We start from the raw sequence: 12,697 nt of genomic DNA, 5'->3' as shown, positions 1-12,697 counted from the left end.
TAGCTACTCCATGACTGAGATTGCCCAAAACATAGGCTCTAATCACATACACAGAAAACTCATATTGGTTGCCTTTATGACTGGTTTCTACTGTTATAAAGTGTCCAATGCAGTCTAAGGGACCTCTTAGGCTGCATAGAACAGTCTCTACTTTGTGTAGTGGAGGATGATTCTTGAGGCTAGCATAGGTCCCCCCTGATCTAACAGACATACATGCCTGGATCTATTTTGAAATTCACAGTCTTGCCATTAATCATTACATCAATCCTCCATGCAGGTTCAGAGTCTTTGCCAAAAAATGGAGCCTAAGAAAAATTGATCCTCCATTTCTGTGGTAACTTCTTGTACCATCTGTGTATGACATGCAATTGCAGAGTGCTCTGTTTTTAAAATTTTCTTGCACTGAGTTCCTCTAGCAGGACAAATCTCTCTAATGTTATGCATCCTCCCACATCTTGTACATGCAGACTGGGAGTATGGGGCATTGCCAAGAGAAGGATGAGAGACATGAGACCAAACAATGCAGAATTGCTGAAGGCCGCTAATGAAGCATCCTGGTCTTCCATAATACCTCATCAGTGCCACAGGCTGATAGCATCCATGCCACGCCGCATTGAGGCAGTAATTGCTGCAAAAGGGGCCCAAACCAAGTACTGAATACATATGCATGCTTATACTTTTCAGAGGTCCGATATTGTTCTATTCTTCAATCCTTGTCTTCTTGGTTCCATGTAATATTCTAATTTTCTGAGATTGTGGATTTGGGGTTTTCATGAGCTGTACGCCATGATCATCACAAGTATAACAAATTAAGGCTTGACTTATCTCGCTTTGCATGTAATGCATCTGTCTCATATATCAGTTTCACCTTTTAATTTGCATTACTGAAATTAATGGACTTTTGCACGATATTCTAATTTTCCGAGTTTCACCTGTATGCCTTTTTGCTGCAGTGTGCTTGTGGAATGGCTGGGCTGCTTTACTTGGGGTTTATTTTATTCAGCCCTTTCAGCTACAGACTTAAAATTGGCATTTCCAGAGGAGTTGCTCTTTCTGCTGTGTTTTGTGGAGAAAAGGCTGTTTCTTCCAAACTGGTTTCAGGTTTCCTCTGCTCCCTGATCTGTGCTTTTATTAACTTCAATTGCCTTGCCATTTCAATGGCTTTATGAAGAGTTAGATTTTCTGTGAGTTACATTCACTCTGATAGCCCTTTATCTAGAATTCCAGGGACAAGCCTGTCTTTGAGATGTTCTTCCTTCCCGTCTGCAAAAGCAGTCCTCAGAGAGTTCGTACAGCCCTCTAAGAAATGACTCAATGTTTTCCCCAGACTGCTGTGTCCTTTGATAAAAGCAAGCCTCTCATAGAGCACATTCCATTTTGGAATGAAATGAGCATCAAATTTAGCCAAGGCAGATTCATATTCATTCTTTTGACCCTCTTCAGCAAAGGTAAACGATTTATGGATGCTGTTTGCTTCCTTTCCCATTGCATAAAGAAGGGAACTTACTTGCACAGTGCCTTCTTCTTTGTAGAGCTTTGTAATTAGTCTGAAGCAAGCAAATCTTTCTTTCTATTCAGGCCAGGCAGAAGGATTGTCAAAGCTGAAAACTTCTGGTACAGGAAAGTGAACCATTTTCTAGGATTGGTGGGTTCAAACAGGCTTCTGACACCATGTCATGAGAGTTCAGATAAAGGCAGCAATTAGAGCTTAAGACTATATTGTGTTACAGGAAGAGACAAGTTCAACCAGAAGTACGGTAGGAAGTAGGAAGGGACTCTGCCCCCAGTCAGGATCACTACTAGCAAATGCTAGTGCCACCTACTGGCTGGACATATTACAACAACACTTCCACGTGTCTGCTTTCCATCTCAAGTATCCCCTCTATGAGCTCTGTAATGTTATGAAATGCTCGGATTCTTCCATGGCATTGTGATGGTTTGTGTTTTGGTCACATGGGATGCTGCTCTGTTTAGTTGCCAGAGTGGCTAATCTTGCAAGGCTAATCTTGCAACTGCTATCTAAAGTTTCAGTTCTCCATAGTTGTCTCAAAGTCCTTGTGTCCCCTGTATCTGATTATGCCACAATCACAAGAAAATGCCAGAGAGGTGTAAGAACCAGGAAGTCCCATTCAAACACATACAAGGAAGTGCACCAAAATGGAAAATGTGCTGGATTTCAGAAGAGGAAACTTCTCAAAAATGACGGGACTGGTAAGAAGGAAGTTGAAAGGGAAAGTCAGGAGGGTCAAATCACTCCAGAAAGCATGGAACTTATTTAAAACCACAGTACTAGAAGCACAGTTGGAATGTATACGAAGAAGGAGGAAAGGTACCACCAAGTTCAGGAGGACACCAACGTGGCTAACAAGTAGAGTCAGGGAAGCTATAAAAGGGAAGAAGACTTCCTTCAGAAAATGCAAGTCCTGCCCAAATGAAGAGAACAGAAAGGAACATAAATTCTGGCAAAAAAAAAAAAAAAATTCAAGGACACAATAAGGGATGCAAAGAGAGACTGAGGAGCATATAGCTAGAAGTGTCAAGCGGAATAACCAAAAATTCTTTAAATATATCAGAAGTAGAAAACCTGCCAGGGAGGCAGTTGGACCCTTAGATGATGAGAGGGTTAAAGGGATTATTGAGAAGGATAAGGAGATTGCAGAGAAGCTGAATGAGTTCTTTGCATCTGTCTTCATGGTGGAGGATACTGACCATGGTGGCATATACCCTAACATTGAACTTTTCAGGTTTAGCGGCTGAGGAACTGGGCCAATTTGAAGTGACAAGCGAAGATGTTCTAAACTGTCTTGAAAAGCTAAAAATTAACAAATTGCCAGGGCCAGACGACATCCACTTAAGAGTTCTGAAGGAACTCAAATGTGAAATTGACAATCTCCTAGCAAAAAAATATTACTTGTCCCTACAATCAGGCTCTGTACCAGAGGACTGGAAAGCAGCCAATGTGATTCCAATTTTCAAGAAGGGATCCAGGGGGGATTCAGAAAATTACAGGCTGGTCAGCTTAACTGTGGTGCTGGGTAAATTGATGGAAAGCATACTTAAGGACAAAACTGTTAAGCATATAGAAAAACAGGCCTTGTTGAAAGAGAACCAGCATTGCTTCTGCAAGGGAAAGTCTTTCCTCACTAACCTTTTGGAGTTCTTTGAGAGTGTCAACTGGCATGTGGATAAAGGTGATCTGGTTGACATACAGGTGAAACTTGGAAAATTAGAATATCGTGCAAAAGTCCATTAATTTCAGTAATGCAAATTAAAAGGTGAAACTGATATATGAGACAGACGCATTACATGCAAAGCAAGGTAAGTCAAGCCTTAATTTGTTATAATTGTGATGATCATGGCGTACAGCTCATGAAAACCCCAAATCCACAATCCCAGAAAATTAGAATATTACATGGAACCAAGAAGACAAGGATTGTAGAATAGAACAATATCAGACCTCCGAAAAGTATACAGTGTACTGTGCTTGATTGGCCAGCAAACTCGCCTGACCTGACCCCATAGAGAATCTATGGGACATTGCCAAGAGAAGGATGAGAGACATGAGACCAAACAATGCAGAAGAGCTGAAGGCCGCTAATGAAGCATCCTGGTCTTCCATAACACCTCATCAGTGCCACAGGCTGATAGCATCCATGCCACGCCGCATTGAGGCAGTAATTGCTGCAAAAGGGGCCCAAACCAAGTACTGAATACATATGCATGCTTATACTCTTCAGAGGTCCGATATTGTTCTATTCTACAATCCTTGTCTTCTTGGTTCCATGTAATATTCTAATTTTCTGGGATTGTGGATTTGGGGTTCTCATGAGCTGTACGCCATGATCATCACAATTATAACAAATTAAGGCTTGACTTATCTCGCTTTGCATGTAATGCGTCTGTCTCATATATCAGTTTCACCTTTTAATTTGCATTAATGAAATTAATGGACTTTTGCACGATATTCTAATTTTCCGAGTTTCACCTGTAGTATACTTGGACTTCCAAAATGTTTTTGACAACATTCCCCACAAAAGGCTCTTCAGTAAACTTAGCAGTCAAGGGATAAGAGGACAGGTTCATGTGTAGATCAGTAACTGGTTGAAGGACAGGAAACATAGATTAGGAATAAATGGATAGTATTCACAATGGAGGGAGTAGGAAGTGGTGTCCCCCAGGGATCGGTACTGGGACCAATGCTCTTTAATTTGTTCATAAATGACTGAGAAGTTGGGGTGACCAGCAAAGTGGCCAAATTTGCAGATGCCACTAAACTATTTATGGTAGTGAAATCCACAACGGATTGTGAGGAACTTCAAAAAGATCTCTCCAAACTGAGGGAGTGGACAACAAAATGGCAAATGTGGTTCAATGTAAGCAAGTGTAAAGTGATGCACATTGGGGCAAAAAACCCCAACTTCATATATACTCTGATGGGATCTGAGCTGTCGGTGATTGACCAGGAGAGAGATCTTGGGGTTATTGTGGACAGCTCATTAAAAGTATTATCTCAGTGTGCGGCCGCTGTGAAAAAGGCTAATTCCATGCTAGGGATCATTAGGAAGGGGATTGAAAATAAAAATGCTAATATTATAATGTAATAAATAAATAAATTATAATGCCTTTATACAAATCTATGATGCAGCCGCATCTGGAGTACTGCATACAGCTTTGGTCACCATATCTTAAGAAGGATATTGTAGAACTGGAAAAGGTGCAGAAGAGAGCAACCAAAATGATCAGGGGCCTGGAGCACCTTCCTTATGAGGCTAGGCTACAGCATCTGGGGCTCCTTACCTTGGAAAAGAGCCGACTAAGGGGAGACATGATTGAAGTGTATAAAATTATGCATGGAGTGGAGAAGGTGGACAGAGAGAAATTTTTCTCCCTCTCTCACAACACTGGAACCAGGGGTCACCCCATGAAACTGAAGGTTGGGAAATTTAGGACCAACAAGAAGAAGTACTTTTTCACACAGCGCATAATTAATCTATGGAATTCCTTGCCATGGGACGTGGTGATGGCCACCAGCTTGGATGGCTTTAAAAGGAGCTTAGACAGATTCATGGTGGACAGGTCTATCAATGGCTACTAGTCTGGTGGCTGTGGGCCAACTCCAGCCTCAGAGGCATAATGCCTCTGAATACCAGTTAAAGGGGAGCAACAGCAGGAGAGAGGGCATGCACATATGTCTTGCCTGTGGGCTCTCCAGAGGCATCTGATGGGCCACTGTGTGAAACAGGATGCTGGACTAGATGGGCCGTGTGTCTGATCCACAGGTTCTTATGTTCTTATGAAGCTTCTCTACTGCGGGTATTCAGGGCAATACAGGTTGCACTAATTAATTTTGGTGGGAAATTCATCCTAATCAGCTCTTTCAAGGCTAAGATAATCATAATAAAAGACCCAGAATGACAGCCCCAAATTCACCCTGCCATATGACAAGGGCTTGTTCCCTATGCATTCAACCTTTGGCAAGTTTTAATTGTGGAGCTGCCACTGCCTTCAGGCACAACCCTTCACTCCCATTTCCAAGAGGCATGCACTGAAAAGCAGCCCCAGGTGACTTCCCTCACTTAGAGTAGCTATTCAGAAGCTAACCAAGCTTGAACATGATCCTTTCATGTGTTGTTCTTCTTCTTTTTCTTTAATCATAGCTTTAGTCTTTTACAAACTGGATATCTGACTCATTTGGGAAGTAGACTTTACATTAGAGCTTGTTAGAAAAATGCAAAAGACAAAAATCACATTGCCCTTTCTTGATGTGCATCATCAAGAATTCATTTGAAACTTCTGGTGACATTTACATGGTCATCAGCTTTGCAGAACTGTTGTGCATGGGCAAGTAACATCATACATGCTGCCAGCAGTCCTTGAAATCTTCCTCTTCTGTACTTACACGAGAGTGAAACCCAGGGCCCTAACCCAGGGCATTGATAAGCAAAGGTTTCAGGGAAAGCACTTCAAGTAAATTGGGATTTCCCCCACTATCACCAAGTGTTGAAAATTATTTTTAAAACCTCCCTAGATACATTCAGACTAGAGTACTCTCATGTGATGCTTTATTCTAGTAATGTAGAGTTTGCATAAGATAATGGTATATTTACATTGCAACAGAATTGTGCCCTAAGGAGGACAAGAAGATGCACGCATGAAATTTTAACTTGCAGCCAGCAGTGAAAGGGAAGTGACAATTAAAAGAAAGTGATGCAGTTCTGCTAAGATCCTTGGCACATCAGTTGTTTTATCATATAGGTTGCAAGTTCATACTAAGGGGAAATGAAAAATATTGTTTTCTGATAGTGTTATTTCACGAGAATGATTCTGTTAGGAGATCAAAGACTTGAGGGCTGTTCTCATGACATGACATGAGCTGCCTGGGTTACCCTAGGCAGCTCGTGTCATCTGGAGCGCTAGGAGCAGAGGGCTCCTGGTTGCTCCAGTAGAGGGTAGCCCACCTTTTGTACCCCAGGAAGGTTGTTTATGTGATCAGGCTGGCGGGGCAGTGGCGGGGGGAGGGGGGAGAGAAGGCTTGGTAAACTCACTCCCCCCACCACCACCAGATGACCACGTTCTTCTGTTAGGAGCACAAACTGCACTTCCAGATGAGCAGCACTGTGTGTTTGCAGTACTGAGCTCCAGAGGCTGGGATGACACATCCTGGCCTCTGGAGATCCCACAGGGCACTGCACAACATGCATGATGCATTGAGGGATTCCCTCAGGAGCCAGGCACACTAGGTGCCCATCTCATTGTCTGCTGGGGCTAGACAAAGCACCAGTGAACACACGAGCAGTTAGCCTGGGGTAAGGGAGTGCTCACTCCCTTAACCTCGGCTAACTGCCAGGTTAAACTGCGGGGTTAGGCAGCGTTGCCCTGCCGGGATCGGGTTCTCACTGGGTCTAACCCAGGCTGGGCATCCCTAGTCTGAGTTAGGTTGTGCGTGAGAACAGCCTTGGGTTTTACTGAGGGAAAATAACCCTGCTGTTTGTTTTACTTTGGTAGGCAATCGTCTGAACGATCACCCTTGGGTAACTGTGTTTCCCCCTGGCCCACCTCCATTTCCAGCAGTGAGCTGGGAGGAATGAGTGGCCACACGGAGCAGAGTGGCTGCTTTACCTAAAGCTGCTCCACTGCATAGGCAAGTGCTGCATTCTGGGTCCTTGGAGAACTCAGAGTATGCTCTCCTCTTCCTGTCTGCACTTTGACAATCACCGCCCAGGCGCTCATGTGGGCACGATCAGCAACTTGTCTCCTTCTGTCGTCTGAAGAAGCCTCTTACCTGCCCAGACAAGAGGTCACGTGAACAACCTTTTGGCTTGAATAAAAGAAACTTTCAATTTGCACTGAAAAGGGTGAAATTCACATTACCTTACTGAAGCTGGCTCAGTCTGTTACTGAAGTAGGAGTGGAGCCTTAAGAAAAGGAAAAAGAATTCCAAGAGATCAGCAGGTAATTAATTACAAAGCAAAGTGTGCTCTCCAGGAAGTGAAGCCAGTAAGAAGTAATTACAGCCAAACAAGTCTAGCAAGGCTTTTTCTAACACAGGCAGCTGGACATATTTTGTGCAATACATACACACACTCACAAAATGCAGTGGGAACTACATTTTTGTGCAGTTGGGCCTATGGGCCTATAAGGAAATAGTTTTTTCTTAGAAATAGTGAGGGAAAAGAGAGAAAGAAACAAGAAATAATGTTGAATACTGTTTCCTTTCAATCATCATAGCATTGTGCAAAAAAATATATCAGTGCCTTCTCTTACTTTCTCCCATTCTTTACAAGGCACTTCCATTTTTCTTGCTCCCTCTGTCTTCCATGGTTCACCTTTCTCATTTTTTCCTTCCCTCCTTCCTTCTCCTCTCTCCCTGTCTTTTTCTTTTCATGTTCCCTTTCATCTTCCTTCTTTTCTTTCTGCTAGAAAATTCTGGAATATGGGCTTGCTAGTAGATGTGGGTAATCTACAGTAGAAAAGAAAGCTTAGAACAAGCCTTAAAATCTAGCATTTCAAAACAAAGTTTGTCCAGTCAGCCCCATTATATTGTCAAGGTAAAGTGTGCTGAAGAGTCAGTTTTGACTCGACTCCTGGCAACCACAGAGCCTTGTGGCTGTCTTTGGTAGAATACAGGAGGGGTTTACCACTGCCATCTCCCACACAGTATGAGATGATGCCTTTCAGCATCTTCCTCTATCACTGCTCCCTGATATAGGTGTTTCCCATAATCTGAGAAACATACCAGCGGGGATTCGAACCGGCAACCTCTGGCTTGCTAGTCAAGCCATTTCCCCACCGTGCCATTAGATGGCTCCCATTATACTGTACACACACTAAAAGTGAGCAGCTCTGGAGCTCTGAATCCCACCAGATTGCACTGACCCTCATATGAGTAAAGTCCACCTCAGATTGACGGGGGCACAATTTAAAGGGTGACTTAAACATTTCCCCCCACGATAATAGTAAAATAATAAAGCTTCTTACAGTATGCATCTGCCCAAACATTTGCATTCCATCGTAACAACTTCTAGAAGGGCAGCTGTATATAAGTCTATTGAAGCAAAAATATTGAAGTCTTGTGGCATAGGCTTTGCTGGACTAGAGTCCACTCAATATGAAGAATACGATGGCAAATATTTACATAACACTTTTCAACAAAAGTTCCCAAAGTGGTTTACATAAATAACTAAAATGGCTCCCTGTCCCCAAAGGGCTCACAATCTAAAAAAGAAACATAAGGTAGACACCAGCAACAGCCACTGTTGGGATGCTGTGCTGGGGATGGATAGGGCTGGTTGCTCTCCCCTTGCTAAATAAAGAGAATCACTACTTTTAAAAGGTGCCTCTTTGTTCAATTAGCAGGGGACTCAATCAGATGCATAAAGATAACTATGAAATTCAAGAGCCTTATGATGTCATACTTGGTATCATGTGCACACATGGTTCTCTCAGGATAATTTATGAATAAATCAGATAGCGCTGGGTCTAATATAAATCTTTCAGAGACCCCACGACTTCCTTTGTATGGACTATTCATTTATTTCAAACTTGTGCTTCTTTTTCTTTAATCAGATACCATTCCATTACCAGACTCTTCTCCTATGTCTATTAGATTTACTTAGGAGTCTTTGATTATACAAAACTTTGTAGATCAAGTATATACTGTAATGTCTACATACTGGATCACCTCTGTTGACTGAGAAGAGCCTCAAGGGAATGAACTTTTAAAATAAAAACCTGTAACTCATTGCAGCAACTACAACTTTGTCCAAAAGCTGATAATCAAATATATGGCACTCGTATGTACAAGACATTTGTGCACAATTGTTTTCAGAGTGACAAATGCTAAAATGCGACAAGCAGGATATTTCTGTTCAACACCCATCTGAGCCAAATGCAATAGCCACAAATCATTCCTGAAGGAGCAGTGATCCATTTTGACACTCAGGTTTGCATCATGTTCTGTTTCCATTCCTGCAGCCAGCCACAATTAAGAGAGGAGAGACTGAAACTGAGATTGAGAGAGAGAGAGATCGCAAGTGAGAAACTGGCAATGTAAACTTTTCAGAAAGTGGAAACTCATTCTCACCAAAACACCCAAGGCTTAATAGGTTTGATAGGCTTGATGGAGAAAACATCAATCAGAGTGGCAAGGGGAGGGATTTAGAGAAACAGGGATAGCTGAAGCTGTTTATTTGTAGGGGCCCTAATATCCTATATTTCTCACATGTTCTTAGTGAACTTGCACAGGTTCTTAGCTTGCCTGGTGCTCTGCCATTTTCCTAGCTACAAAGCATCTATCAATTCACCTTGAGTTTGTTTGGGCAACCGGGCACACTGGTACATGAAAACAATTTTCAACCTGTCCCTTAGGCACTTACAATCAAGCCGGCCACCATCTGCAACGCGAGGGCAAAGATAGGATATCATCATGAAAAACCATCTCTAGGACCTTTATCTCAAGAACAAGCTAAACAAAAATTGCCCCACTTGACTTACCCTGAAGATGGATGGCACTTAGAAAATGTGGACCCATGACCAGAGGAGAATAGAGCACTTAATTGTCTCCACCATACATTTATAATATTATGTATTATAAGATTAAATTAAATAAATATCATTATAATACATTTTTATCCAAACTTTCCTCAAGGAATTCAGGGCAACATACATGGTTCCCCTCCCGCCATTATATCCTCACAAAAACCTTGCAAAAATAGTTTAGGCTGCGATAGAATGTCTGGGCCAAAGTCACCCAGTAGGTTTCATGGCTGATTGAGGATTTGAGAACCTGGGTCTCCCAAGCCTTAGTTTGACACTCTAACTATTGCACCACTCTGGCTGTCCTTAACATGTGTAAAGTGTGTAAAGTGACTCATACTGGGGCAAAAAATGGCAACTTCACATATACGCTAATGGGATCAGATCTGAGTGAATGATCAGGACAAAGATCTTGGAGTTGTGGTGGACAATTCATTGAAAGTGTTGACTCAGTGTGTGGCAGCTGTGAAGAAGGCCAATTCCATGCTAGGAATCATTAGGAAGGGGATTGAAAATAAAAATGGTAATCTTATAATGCCTTTTTACAAATCTATGGTGTAGCCACATCTGGAGTACTATGTACAGTTTTGGTCACCAAAGAAGAATATTGTAGAGCTGGGAAAGTTGTAGAAGAGGGCAACCAAGATTATAAGGGACCTGGAGCACCTCCCTTATGAGGCTAGGCTACAGCATTTGGGGCTCTTTGGAAAAGAGGTGACTATGCGGAGACATCATAGAGGTATATAAATTTATGCATGGGAAGGGGGACAGAGAGAAAAATTTCTCCTTCTCTCACAACACTAGAACCAGGGCTCATCCCATGAAACTGAAGTTCAGGAAATATAGGACTGACGAGGAAATACTTATTCACACAGTGCATAATTATTCATTGCCAGAGGATGTGGTGATGACCACCACCAGCTTGGATGACTTTAAAAGGGGCTTAGACAAATTCATAGAGGACAGTTCTATCAATGGTTACTAGTCTGGTGGCTGTGGGCCACCTCTAGCTTCGGAGGCATGATGCCACTCAATGCCAGTTGCAGAGAAATAACAGTAAGAGAGAAGGCATGCCCTCACCCCTTGCCTGTGGGCTACCCAGAGGCATCTGGTGGGCCACTGTGTGAAACAGGATGCTGGACTAGATAGGCCTTGGGCCTCATCCAGCAGGGCTGTTCTTATGTAACATTATGCCCCCTGCCACTGCCATTCCCTTACCTGGCTCTTACCATCCTAATATCTGTCCCAAAGCAATGTGCATCACCATTCTAGTAACACGCTGGGTCAAAACCCTTCTTCCTCACCACCAGAAATATACACCCTCCATCCAATGTCCCTAGTAGAGGACTACAGCTCCTGGGAAGACTTATTTATTTTTATTTATTGATTTATCAAATTTGACACCGCCCCAAACTTTCATCTCTGGGCAGTTAACAACAGCATAAAACAAGTTTAAAACATATACAAAAACAGTGACCACTAACAGCACCTTAGTAGTGGTGTTGGCAAAAGGAGAAGAGCCCCTTGGCAACTCCCAGAAGTGATGTGCCTGCCTTGGGACAACCTGAGGCAGTGCTGTCACAAAATTTCAGGTCAGGAAGACAGGTCCTCCTCACTGCTACAACCTCGGATGTGCCTAGGCACATATTCAAAGCATTAGCATCTTAGAGATCTGAAAATGGCTTCTTCGGGAGAGCCCTTTACAAAGAGGGATCACGGCAGATCATTTTCTGGCTCCACGTAGAATCTGAAAAATCAAAGTGGATCAGTTTGCTTAGCTTAGTGCAATGTAATGAGATTTCCATGTCTGACACTGATCCTTGTACAGGTAGTTAGCCAGAGAAGTTATTGTATACTTCAGAATATGGGTCTCAAATGCTAAAATGGTATTTTTGCATTTAGTATACCATAAGAATGGAAAATGTATTTCATTTTGACAAGCTATTTGCCACCGAAAATAATGGAATTTTGACACTAGATCTTTCTATTGGAGAAATCAAGAGCTTACATTTCAGAAGGGTGCAACTCTTCAAGTGGATTCCTGGGGCTGGCCATAGACTACGTGTGAATCAGACCTCTTTTATATCAGGCCAGCTTTTCATTTTCTTGTCATTTATTTCCAACCTTTTTTTTTTAGAGAGATCTACAGGCAAGAGGGAACCCAGTTCAGGGTGTTCCTTCTCCTCTTGACAAGTAATGCAGTGCACCATTATTCTCATCATTCCCCACTGCTGGACAAATCACCAGTGTTTACTCTCTTCATTTGCAGAAAGGACCATTTGTTCTCTCCTAGTGCAATTTGTAATTCATTCATCCATTATGACAGAGAACAGAAGGTGTGGTTTCACTGGTCCAATGTACCATGCTATTTCCTTTGTGAGCAGAGTGAATAGTGATTCAACAGAGGGAAACAATACCCATGTTCTTCATTCAAGCCATTTACCCAATTGCATTGGTATTTGCTACCAGATTAGCCCATTTTTGTATTCATATTGCTCCCTACGAGCTCTCAGTGACAAGACACAAAAAGTACTGCAGGTGAAAGAGATGATTATGAAGCTGAAAATTCTGAAAATACATCCATTGCTCTGTTCAAACTGCCAGTTCTACATTCACCCGAAGTGGTATGCAGTCCAATATGAGGCATGTTGATTTGGAAGTA

General features: G+C 42.4%; 1 long non-coding RNA gene across 2 annotated transcripts in view; it reads right to left on the bottom strand.

The window, feature by feature from the left end:
• LOC128323696 (uncharacterized) overlaps positions 1-12,697 on the bottom strand; it is a 37,492-nt gene that overhangs the window by 22,997 nt on the left and 1,798 nt on the right. Inside the window, exons 2-6 of one of the 2 annotated variants that reach the window (XR_008306429.1) lie at positions 11,525-11,782; positions 7,765-9,499; positions 7,372-7,415; positions 7,120-7,282; positions 6,046-6,269 (exon numbers count right to left, since the gene is read on the bottom strand). This is a non-coding gene — a long non-coding RNA (uncharacterized LOC128323696). Of the gene's footprint in view, positions 1-6,045; positions 6,270-7,119; positions 7,283-7,371; positions 7,416-7,764; positions 9,500-11,524; positions 11,783-12,697 lie in introns of those variants that run through there. The other variant, XR_008306428.1, reaches the window with a different exon arrangement.

This window comes from Hemicordylus capensis, chromosome 4 (genome assembly GCF_027244095.1).
Source record: "Hemicordylus capensis ecotype Gifberg chromosome 4, rHemCap1.1.pri, whole genome shotgun sequence".
NCBI lineage: Eukaryota > Metazoa > Chordata > Lepidosauria > Squamata > Cordylidae > Hemicordylus > Hemicordylus capensis.
This window is presented reverse-complemented; position numbering and strand designations above follow the sequence as displayed.